We start from the raw sequence: 12300 nt of genomic DNA on the forward strand, positions 1-12300 counted from the left end.
TAAGAAAATGACTGACTAAATTTATAACATCAGTAATACCAACACCAATAAGAACATTAGTAATAGTAAGTTCATTTTAGAAACAATCATTTCTCAAGACACACACTTGACTAAAATCGTAAAACCCACATTCAATAATTGGCTAGTAATGTTTTACAGAGATTAAAACGTGATTGAATGGTTTTTTCTCTCAAACTACGAAAGAAAATACTACTAGGCAAGCACTTAACACAGTCAGTTGCCAAGTGGAAAAAAATTAAGCGAGGCACTTTAACAAACCTTTAAAAATAATGATTTTAACACAACTGTTATGTACATAACGCCATGGCACCGACCCGTTTGCTTTTGTCACAAGAATATTACAAATAGATTACTGCATTGGCTAGCTTCCTTCCTTCATCAGCTGATGGGCCAAGGCCATATGGAACTCCAAAAACAGCTTGAATTGCTTCCCCAATAACATGGAGAAAAAGGCGACCAACGACAGGACCCGAAGGAGTAGTGCACTAAAACAGACTCAATTTATAACGTTACTAAGGATCAATACTTAGCCACACAGAAGTCTTATATCGCTTAAAATGCGCGCTTGGCGCATAAGCATTGACACAACGTTAACCTCCGTCATGTGACAAGAGTGTAAATAATGTACCAAATTACTGCCACTCTGCACTCATGAGGTTCAGTGTATGTAATTACAGCAAGCACTACACGGCAATGGAGCGTTTACAGTTGCAAATGCTAACAGCTTAGATCACGTATTTCAGCTGACCAAGCTATACGACAAACTTACATGCAAACGTATGTTTGAGCCTACTACACTTGCGGGACATTTAACCAGCATACACAGTTCCTAGCATTGAACTCGATTCACCAGAAACATTCGCAACCAGCTGGCGATTCCACTCGCCACTTAATAAACAGTCGTTACACTCGGATTTGACCCGTGCGCAGCATGGCTCACCGTTTCCATTCGCCAAAATTCCATTCACCACTACACAGCACCCGGACCACTTCAGCCAAGGTCAGTCGTAGCCGACCACGGCAGCAGCAGCCGACTGACTCAGGGCCCCTGTCCACACCAGGTGTGGGCCCACAGCATTCCTCGCAACTGCCTTTCGTCACTGCATTTCACACATGTTTCATCGCGCCGCAGCCCCGACGTCTCGCTTTTTGTAAATCCTCATTGACAGTTTTGTAAACGACTCGTTGCTGCTGCTGTGGAGGCCGAGTTACCACTGTAGTTACGGGTTGGCCGAGTTTGTGAAATCGTGAAACGGCTTCTATTGCATTACAGCGCTAAGGCAATTTCTCTCTGACACCATTACACAGCTATGCCCAGTATCAGGTAACAGGATAGGAGAACGAAGATTCTACAACCCTCCAACAAATTAGTAACGAAGTCTCACAAATGAGTTAAAAAGGTGAGTCGTTGAATAATGATGTCTGCAACACCGCATGTATTAAAGTGCAAATAATCGTAGGTAAGAAACCTCTTGGCATATTAAAACTATGTGCCGGACCGAGACTCGAACTCGGGACTTTTGCCTTTCGCGGGCAAGTGCTCACCAACTGAGCTGCCCAAGTACGACTCACGCCCGATCCTCACAGCTTCACTTCCGCAACGTAGCTGAACTTCACAGTACATATTAAATAAAAGTTACAGCATATATATTTCCACTTCTAAGAGTTCGCTAAACGACATTCCGTGTCTAAGTCAGCCCTGGACGATGATCTGCAGCCATGTGCGGCGAGAGCTACTCATTCCTCTTACGAGTAGGTTTCTGTCAGTTGTCGTACGGTCATTAGAGGATTGTACTCGGGCGGAAATTGGTCGAGGCGAAGTCGATATCTTCATCATCAGCGCCGCCCGTAGCGCTGGTGGAACCCGCTGAAGTGGCGAGCCTGTATCAGACTGTCACCAGCTCGCAACTTTGCGCCTGTGGTGCTCTGGCCCTGGCTGTGTCTTATTCGGACGAAACAGAAACCGCGAAGTTCTTCTTACCGAAAGAAATCGTCCTCTCGGATTGACCGCCACGGCTCACACACTTTCGTCCGCTTTGTCATATAGCGCAAGATGTTTTTTTTCGATTTTGGTCTGGCAGTATAAACAGTGGAAGCTACCGTGTAAGAGTACAACACACTATCTTTCGACACCTTGCGGATTTACTGGTTATTCGTCTCTGAATGCCGTTGAATGTAACGTAGATGCTGCAATCTGAAGGATACGACAATTACGAAGGTCGTCCAGAAAGTAAGTTCCGATCGGACGCGAAATGGGAATCACTGGGAAAAACCGGTGAAGCTTTGCACAGATGTGTTGGGCAGTGCCTCTAGTATGCCTATCGTGTCGCGTCGGTCTTTTCAGTTTTGACTGAACAGTGAGTACGTAAAGATGCGTGGGGAATAGCGTCTCCTGCCAAGTATGAGGGCCTGGTTAGAGATTTCGCCTGTGTGATGCAGCCCACATAACACAACTGTCGAGCAGTTCCTTTTTCATGCCCATTCTCGGCCGCACAGTGCAGGGGAAATGAAGACGCTCCTGGAACGTTTCCGATGAGAAGTGTTTAATCACCCAAAATACAGTCCGTAATATGCTCCCCCTGAGTCTCATCTCTGCTCACAAGAACCGTTCGCTATGAAGACAAAATTTTTCCACAGACAACGAGCTGCAGACCATTGCAGATAACTGGCTGGAAGCACAGGCTGCTACTTTCTATGACGAGTATATTGGAAAGTTGATACAACATTGCGACAAAAGACGAAGTTGGAGCGGCGACTATGTAGAGAAGTATAATCTTCGTTGATCCGTTATGGATTGTGGGACGACGGCTGGCATGAACTTCTTGATGCAATAATTTACCAACAGCCGTATGTATTGTAGAAATTTATTTTATTTTATGAACTATGTGCTACCAGTTTCGGCATTACATTGATGCCATCTTCAGGCCCCACTCGTCATTGTCGTAAAATTGTAATGCACGGAAGGAGCCATATAACTGGATCCGTGAATCAAATTGTCCTGCAACAGCTCTTAGTGGCCAGGCGACACAGACTCAAAATAAAAAGAAATAAATTTCTGCAATACATACGGCTGTTGGTAAATTATTGCATCAAGATGTAGAGAAGTAGGTGGACTGTTACAAATAAAACGTGTCTGGTTTTCACTGAGGATCCCATTTCGCAACCGATTGGAACTTACTTTCTGAACAACCCTCGTAAATCTACTGCGCTCCTTCTCCTCTAGACTTTGAAAATTGGCATCAGGGTCGCGAGCACACCTTCAGTTGTGCACTTCTTAAGGAGCTTTTGCGCATGCGGAAATTCCGTTTCGCAAGTGCGTTCCGTGCCAAATACACACGGATTTCATAAAAACCGTCCACGTTTCAAAATGTGCGCAGGTAGCCCTTGCCACTCAACTAGAAGTTTATGTCAGTGCCATAAGGTGGTAACACACTGCAGCGGACTTTTAGCCCCGATCGCTCGGCATAAATCCTGTTAGATGATAGCACGCTCCTCAGATATGCTAGTTCACTCACTGCATAGTAAAATTAGGTCGGACATCAGTACATGTTGAAGTTGTATTGACAGTAAACCTATTTTGTGGGTTTCTGAATGGGTTATGGTGTACTAAGTTATGAATTTTATCATACACTAATCCTCTTGAGGCGTTGACAATCATAAGGGCTTAAAGCACATCACGTAGATTGTGAGATTCCAGCATTTATTCATGCTTCTGAAACCTGTTGATCTTATGATGAGTCACGTTTACCTGTTGTGGAGGCACATATTGTGTATATGAAAATTCACGAAAAGCTGTATCACTGGTTTCTCTGATATTCATTTAAATGAGATATCGACGGCGGTGTGCTTCAGGCCATTATGGATCTCAGCGCCTCATTTGTGTTAAATGACCGTATTGATAGATATTGCTGTTTGAGTCTAATCGTTTGCACAAACGGCAGTTTGTGTTTGGAGATGTTTATTGTGCGGGGTCAACATTAAGTACGTTGGATCTGTTTTAAATGCTAACAGAAAAGTAATTGAAGACGGGGTGTGAGTCGTGCTTGAGTAGCTCAGTCGGTAGAGCACTCACCTGCGAAAGTCGAAGGTTTCCAGTTCGAGTCTCGGTCCAGCACACGGTTTTAATCTGCCACGAAGTTTCATATCAGCGCACACCCCTTTTCAGGGTGGAAACCTCATTCTGGGAACAAAAATGTAAATTACCGAGAAAAATAAGCCACAAAGAAACTAGGGTTTCCGAGAACCGATCCTTTGGTTGAGGGAGAGACTAAATGAGATAAGCGTGACTACAAGCGAACATTTAACAAGGAAGTGTACAGTTAGCTCAAGTTGTTGTTTGGGTGCAGCGTACGAATACCTGATTTTCAGCGTGAAATAAATTCGTGAACCAGTACATCTGTTAGGGACCTTACACATTTCTCCAAAAAAATTGAAAAGCATGAAAACCCCCACTTACAAAGAAGTGCGAAACGGAATGTTGCGAAAGCATACACATTATTTCGTAACTACTTAATTATGTACAGAAAAAGTCACAAAAACCATTCATCCTTGTGTTAGATAAGTTGTGCATCTTATTATTGTTTTTATTATTGTTATTATTATTGCTCTTATTATAACTGGCAGTGGCTGTTCAAATGGTTCAAATGGCTCTGAGCACTATGGGACTCAACATCTTAGGTCATAAGTCCCCTAGAACTTAGAACTACTTAAACCTAACTAACCTAAGGACATCACACACACCCATGCCCGAGGCAGGATTCGAACCTGCGACCGTAGCAGTCCCGCGGTTCCGGACTGCAGCGCCAGAACCGCTAGACCACCGCGGCCGGCGGCAGTGGCTGTATTTGAATAAAGTTGTTGATAAGCATAACTGTTATACAGTAGATGCCATTAATTTCTCACTCTCAAATTTATCTGAATATAAAAATTTCTCTACACCCATCATGTATACTCACGAGCCGCAACTCAGTATATATCTTCTATACATGCCTCTTGAAACACCAAACGCTACGGTCATATGTAATTACACAGATACGTCTCGACAGGCATACGATTGCAGTGCGAATGGGTAGTATCGTTCGTCCCCTTACGGGAATACAGTGAGGCTGCGGTCAATGGGGAAAATGAACGCTATCACAGCGTTAGTGGTGAGCAGCATCTGGGAATCTGGGTCGTCCGTAAAGCATGTCTGGATGGTCTACCACACGAAATTATTGTCGTTATCATCCACGTTGTGTCAGCTACTGTGGGAGTTAGCACGGAGGCAAACAAGGTGGGAGAGAAGCTGCAATGGCCAGTGGCAGGAATCCAAAATCATCTGTACAAGACACTATCAAATTGATAGATTTATTTCTCAAAAGAGATGAAACGTAACTTAACTTCTTGTTATGAAGTAGTTTCCTGCGCCTCGTACATCTAATTACATGTACTGTCTATTACTACTCGCAGAACGCAGGCTAAATATCATCTGCCTATTACTCAGTACTGACGCTCTCGATGTCTGCGACCGACCTCATGCTTTAATTCCAGTACTGCAGGTAGTAATTGTCTCTCATTACGTAAATTTCATGCCGATTCATACTCCTTGTGTTAGCTGATGGGCTGCCTCCCAGTTACTCCAAAGTCGGCCAACAGCCCTAACACGATAGGTCAGGGAAAGGGTGTCAGTTCGAAAGAAGGTTTTATGTTGATATACATGCGATACCGTTAGCTAATCAGGGAGACTCTCTATGCCCTAAAACTTTTTAATCAGGTGTCAGTGTGCGGAAAGCTTTCACAAATTTAGCGTGATGTGAACGGATCTGTCAATGTTTTGTACAGATAACCTTTGAGTGATTATTGCTGTAATCATCGACATACTTTTCGGTTCCTATCATATGTACGAATAGGCCAGGAGTAAAATTAACCCAGAAATTCGTGCAACCGTATCTCCACTATTCCTGTAAACACGAATGAACTGCAGCCTTTACTAATTAAATGGTGCTGCAAGCTGCACGAAATATTCGTGATCCACGTAGTCTATTAAACAGGCTAGACCTGAAGAGCACTCGTTGTAAAACCTATCAATAGTATGTTCGAAACAAAATCCTAACGTCTGACAGCCAATTCAGTATTGCTGTCTACTGAGAATCGACGCAGTTACTGAGCGGGGCAATTCCGGGAAACAATGCTGACGAACAGTGAGAGAGAAGTGAAATGAAGTACAGAAAAAATTTCCGAATGGGATGGAAAAGGCTCATTTTCGTTAATAGGACGAAATAAGTTAAAGAGTAAAACATGAAAGAAGAGTTGGATACAGCAATTACCTCATTGCAGAAACATTCGTCAGTGATTTGAACGAGCCAACTGTCAGAATATTTACGAGTAGTACATCAAATGCCGTCCTCTGTTATTGTTATTTTTCTAATAACTCAAAATATTTCCACTGAATCATAGTTTAATATGGCAAGTATAATTTATCGAAATTATAACACTTCAAAGATTTCAGTATTCAACGATGATGACATTTTTATGTAACAGTCTGTCTCGGTATAATGCTGTGTGTCGTAGCAGCGACAAGTACTGCGATCAAAGCAGTACACCTGTTCTGTACCAAGGAAAATTAAAAAGTTTGAGAGACTTCCAGTAGAAAACAAAGACATAAGGGGAGATGTACATGAAATCAACCAAACTTTTGAAAAATTTTTTGTTGACACTTCATTCAGTACGTGGTAATGAAATTTCAGTTCCTGAATATTACGTCCGAATTCCATTCCTAAGCGTTGTAAAAATGATTACTGGAGAAAGATATCACGGTGCCACGCCCCTTTCTCGTTCAGTATTTTCTCATAATATTTATTCCTGCTGCGATTTCTTATATTTATGCAATCACAATGCAGGGAATGTATATACGGGATATCAAAATGGCATTCGAATAGCATCAGTGTCACTGATGTTTTATTCTTTCGTTTATGGTGATTGTTTACAACTGGTTCAAAGGAATAACTTTTACGAAAGGTACTTGTGGATTCATTATTACAATCTGCAGCACGCATCGTTAAGTAAAGTGGTTAAGATATATAGGAAGTGTTTTTCTTATCGATGTCATAAACACAACTTGACAACTAGTTCAATAAGAATGAATGAAGGCATCTCTTCAAGCAAGAAAAAAAAGTGCTTAGAAGAGGAGAATTGCTTGAGGATGAAGAGGAGTATGGGTAAGGTTTACACTAGTTCATCCATATAAGGTTAGGCATAATAAGAAGTGACGAATCACCGACTCATATTTTCCGCAATTTACATTTTCAAAAAATTATGTACCTGTTTCCCACAAACGATTGACGTTACAGTACATGAATTTAGCACACAAATAGTCAATACTATAGTGAAACATTGTGTGGAAGGAATTTTTATTTACTGGAATATTAAGGCATTTATGTAAGAGAAATACCCTAAAATTTTGTGCATTTCTTTTTTCACAGATGTTCCAGCGAAAGGAGATATCAAAATTCTGTTCCATGAATATTTGTGAAAATGGTACATTAAACTTTGTACAAAATGCCATTAATTTCGTTAGAACGTACTTTTCAAAAAAGGAACATTTGTACTCACCATGTTGAAAACATTTCATTCGCTTATAATTACAATCGTGTAATGTAAATAACCATGAAAACTTGTACGTATATGCATATAACATTTCTTAAAAACTGTGCCAATTTTAGTTACCCTGTCTTGAAAACTTTGGACTTTATAAGGTTTTACTCAAAATATTGCAATTTCGCATACGTCCCTCCTTGTGACAGGCGCCTTACGGACAGGTGATAGAAGAGGACAAGAATGAAAAAAAAGTGCGAAGAAAGAAAGGAGAATAGAAAGAAGAGATAAGTTATTTCATGCAATCCTGAGTAGGCTAATTTAAAAAAAAAATGTTTTTTTCTCTCATTGTTTTTACAAAAACTTAGAAGGTTGCTTTTCTATAGCAAGTAGCAGCAGCACAATTCCCTCTCAGAAAGTGTATGCATTGCATCTGGTTGCAGTTAAGTGTTTAACAGAGAACAGGTCAAACGCTTAACAGCATAAAAAGCATTTCATAGCGTTTCTGACATGGAATTCTCGTAAAAGAGGAATTTTACTGTTCCAACGTCGTCAGACAATTAGTAGAGAGGACCACTTCAAATTATTAGGAATGAAGGGTGACCGAAGGCTTTGACAGGCGAATCACGTTCATGATCTTGGGCACAAGCTGCATGCTGGCACCTGGACTGTAAGACCGATGTGCTCCATAAATGACACTGAAATACGAAGGCTGGTTCAATTTGGTAACTCTCATGTGTTACCTCGTAAGATTTTACATTTCGGGGCCCCTCGTTGCACTCACCAAGAATATTCTCTGCCAGAACAGGGCGGTCGGACTGGTCTTTTGCGTTCGTAGACTTCGTGTAGACCGGTTTTCAGGTGTCTCGGTATTCTGACTTTACCATCCGCGCACACGCACTACTTCTTGGGATTTATTGTTGGCAGTATTGACTATGTTCAGAAGAATCTGCAACATTCTTTCAGTGATCACTAGAAGGAAAAACGTCAAGAACTTGGATAACACTTTATTAAGGATTGCACAGAAAGATCTGCAGTAATCGGCAGTTTCCATTCTCAAGAGGTTGTCGGCAGAACTGGAACTCTGCGTAATAAACCTCAGGTACTCAAATGCTAGGTGGCGTGTTTCCGTGTCGTGAGCTCCTCCTTTCTGCGCGGATTACTTCGTAGTTCCTGAGGAATATCCTTTGTAACATGTTTTTATGTGTTTAATCTGTCACAATTGTTTCCTAAATTTTGTATCGTGAGTATTCACAGTTGTAGAACTGCATCATGATGAAAAAGAGAGACCATCATCGAGATAAAAGAAACACAGGAGCAGTATTTTCTCTACACTTGACCTTCGTTACCTATCGTACAATAACGTATGCTCTTTTCCGAGATTTGTTTTACCTCACCACGTCACCAAATGTTTTTTTTATTTATTTAAGAGCCAACTAATTCCATGGTGTTAAAGCCACACCTTCAGGGATACATCTGCGTATAAACAGGAACAGAACTTATCAACACGCTGTTTCGGTTAAAATTTAGTTGAACCGTTCATCAAACTACGCAAGAAAATTACATACCCACATTTATTTCATAGCTTTATTCAAAGGAAAACCAGTAGACGATCCGACATTCACGTCCCAATTGTGCAGAAAATGTTCAACCCTCAAGAGGACAGTAGTCAATTTAAAACACGGCAGAATTGAGGGAACATCATACTCATAAAAAAATAAAACAAGGAAAAAACGGTAAGACTGATGGATGGAAAAGTGTGAAACAAATAATATGTGCAGGTGATGAAAAAATACAATGACCTGGTAAAGTATAATAAATGTCAAACACACTGCCTGCCAAATTGTTCGATAGACAACGAAATTCAAGCCTAGATAAAATTCTGCTTGCAAAACAGACCATCATAGAGATGAAAGAAGGACAGGAGCAGCATTTTCTTCGTTACTTATCGTATAATAATGTAGGTTGTGGTTTGAGATTTGTTTTACCTGACCAGACCAACATAGGTTTTCATCACGTAGACGTATCAGTTGTTTCATACTTTTACATGCATCTAGTTTACTGCTTTTCCTTATTGTACTCTTCCTTTAGCGGAATGTTGTTCTCGACATTCTGTCGTATTTTAACTTTACTACCGACCTCTGAACACTTTTATTGGAATTGGACAGAGAATGATGTGTCATCTAATGATTATCAAATGAACTAAATTGTGAGTACATAAATTTCCTATATAGTTTCGTCTACAGTTCAACTAAATTGTAACCGAATCAGGATCCTTATACACTCCTGGAAATTGAAATAAGAACACCGTGAATTCATTGTCCCAGGAAGGGGAAACTTTATTGACACATTCCTGGGGTCAGATACATCACATGATCACAATGACAGAACCACAGGCACACAGATACAGGCGACAGAGCATTCACAATGTCGGCACTAGTACAGTGTATATCCACCTTTCGCAGCAATGCAGGCTGCTATTATCCCATGGAGACGATCGTAGAGATGCTGGATGTAGTCCTGTGGAACGGCTTGCCATGCCATTTCCACCTGGCGCCTCAGTTGGACCCGCGTTCGTGCTGGTGCAGACCGCGTGAGACGACGCTTCATCCAGTCCCAAACATGCTCAATGGGGGACAGATTCGGAGATCTTGCTGGCCAGGGTAGTTGACTTACACCTTCTAGAGCACGTTGGGTGGCACGGGATACATGCGGACGTGCATTGTCCTGTTGGAACAGCAAGTTCCCTTGCCGGTCTAGGAATGGTAGAACGATGGGTTCGATGACGGTTTGGATGTACCGTGCACTATTCAGTGTCCCCTCGACGATCACCAGTGGTGTACGGCCAGTGTAGGAGATCGCTCCCCACACCATGATGCCGGGTGTTGGCCCTGTGTGCCTCGGTCGTATGCAGTCCTGATTGTGGCGCTCACCTGCACTGCGCCAAACACGCATACGACCATCATTGGCACCAAGGCAGAAGCGACTCTCATCGCTGAAGACGACACGTCTCCATTCGTCCCTCCATTCACGCCTGTCGCGACACCACTGGAGGCGGGCTGCACGATGTTGGGGCGTGAGCGGAAGACGGCCTAACGGTGTGCCGGACCGTAGCTCAGCTTCATGGAGACGGTTGCGAATGGTCCTCGCCGATACCCCAGGAGCAACAGTGTCCCTAATTTGCTGGGAAGTGGCGGTGCGGTCCCCTACGGCACTGCGTAGGATCCTACGGTCTTGGCGTGCATCCGTGCGTCGCTGCGGTCCGGTCCCAGGTCGACGGGCACGTGCACCTTCCGCCGACCACTGGCGACAACATCGATGTACTGTGGAGACCTCACGCCCCACGTGTTGAGCAATTCGGCGGTACGTCCACCCGGCCTCCCGCATGCCCACTATACGCCCTCGCTCAAAGTCCGTCAACTGCACATACGGTTCACGTCCACGCTGTCGCGGCATGCTACCAGTGTTAAAGACTGCGATGGAGCTCCGTATGCCACGGCAAACTGGCTGACACTGACGGCGGCGGTGCACAAATGCTGCGCAGCTAGCGCCATTCGACGGCCAACACCGCGGTTCCTGGTGTGTCCGCTGTGCCGTGCGTGTGATCATTGCTTGTACATCCCTCTCGCAGTGTCCGGAGCAAGTATGGTGGGTCTGACACACCAGTGTCAATGTGTTCTTTTTTCCATTTCCAGGAGTGTACATTGTGCTCTTGTTTGTATTCACATGTATACCTGAGGTTGTGGTTATTACTTTGTGAAACTATTTGGATCATAAATAAAATCATACAGCTGAAGGTATCTTTTTCATTATGACAGAAATTTTTTCGTGTTTTGTTAATTGTTTATTTCTCATGTTTACAAATTTTCTGACTATGTACTGACCAAGGAGCTTTGGATCGCGTGGTCCCAAGGAACCTGATAAATACGGTAAATACATATAAATTACTGTGAAATTTATCGAAACAGAGTAAATATCAGAAGTAACGAAGAAAAGGGGACTAGTAGTCTTAGAAAATTTATATCTAATGCAGGACAGTAGATTAACGTAGAAGGTCTTCAAATATTTGTGTGATAAGACTCAAAGAATTTGGACCCATAAGTAAAAATGGATTTACAAAAGAAAGTAATATAGAAGCTGAAGAAACAAATTCCAGAGAAGTGTTTAAGGAAAAGGTACTGAATATGGGCGAATTCTCAGGTAGGAAAAAGAAAAGTGTGAAGTGGTCAGAAGAAACGAAAAGAGAACATAGTGAACACATGAGAGAGTACTGGCAGACAAGAAAAAAATAATGAATAACGGATCGAAAGTGGCACGTGGACCGTAGATGGCCCACCCTAAAAGGAAATAATACAGGGTGTTTCAAAAATGACCGGTATATTTGAAACGGCAATAAAAACTAAACGAGCAGCGATAGAAATACACCGTTTGTTGCAATATGCTTGGGACAACAGTACATTTTCAAGCGGACAATCTTTCGAAATTACAGTAGTTACAATTTTCAACAAAAGATGGCGCTGCAAGTGATGTGAAAGATATAGACGACAACGCAGTCTGTGGGTGCGCCATTCTGTACGTCGTCTTTCTGCTGTAAGCGTGTGCTGTTCACAATGTGCAAGTGTGCTGTGGACAACATGGTTTATTCCTTAGAACAGAGGATTTTTCTGGTGTTGGAATTCCACCGCCTAGAACACAGTGTTGTTGCAA

This window comes from Schistocerca nitens, chromosome 5, assembly GCF_023898315.1.
Source record: "Schistocerca nitens isolate TAMUIC-IGC-003100 chromosome 5, iqSchNite1.1, whole genome shotgun sequence".
NCBI lineage: Eukaryota > Metazoa > Arthropoda > Insecta > Orthoptera > Acrididae > Schistocerca > Schistocerca nitens.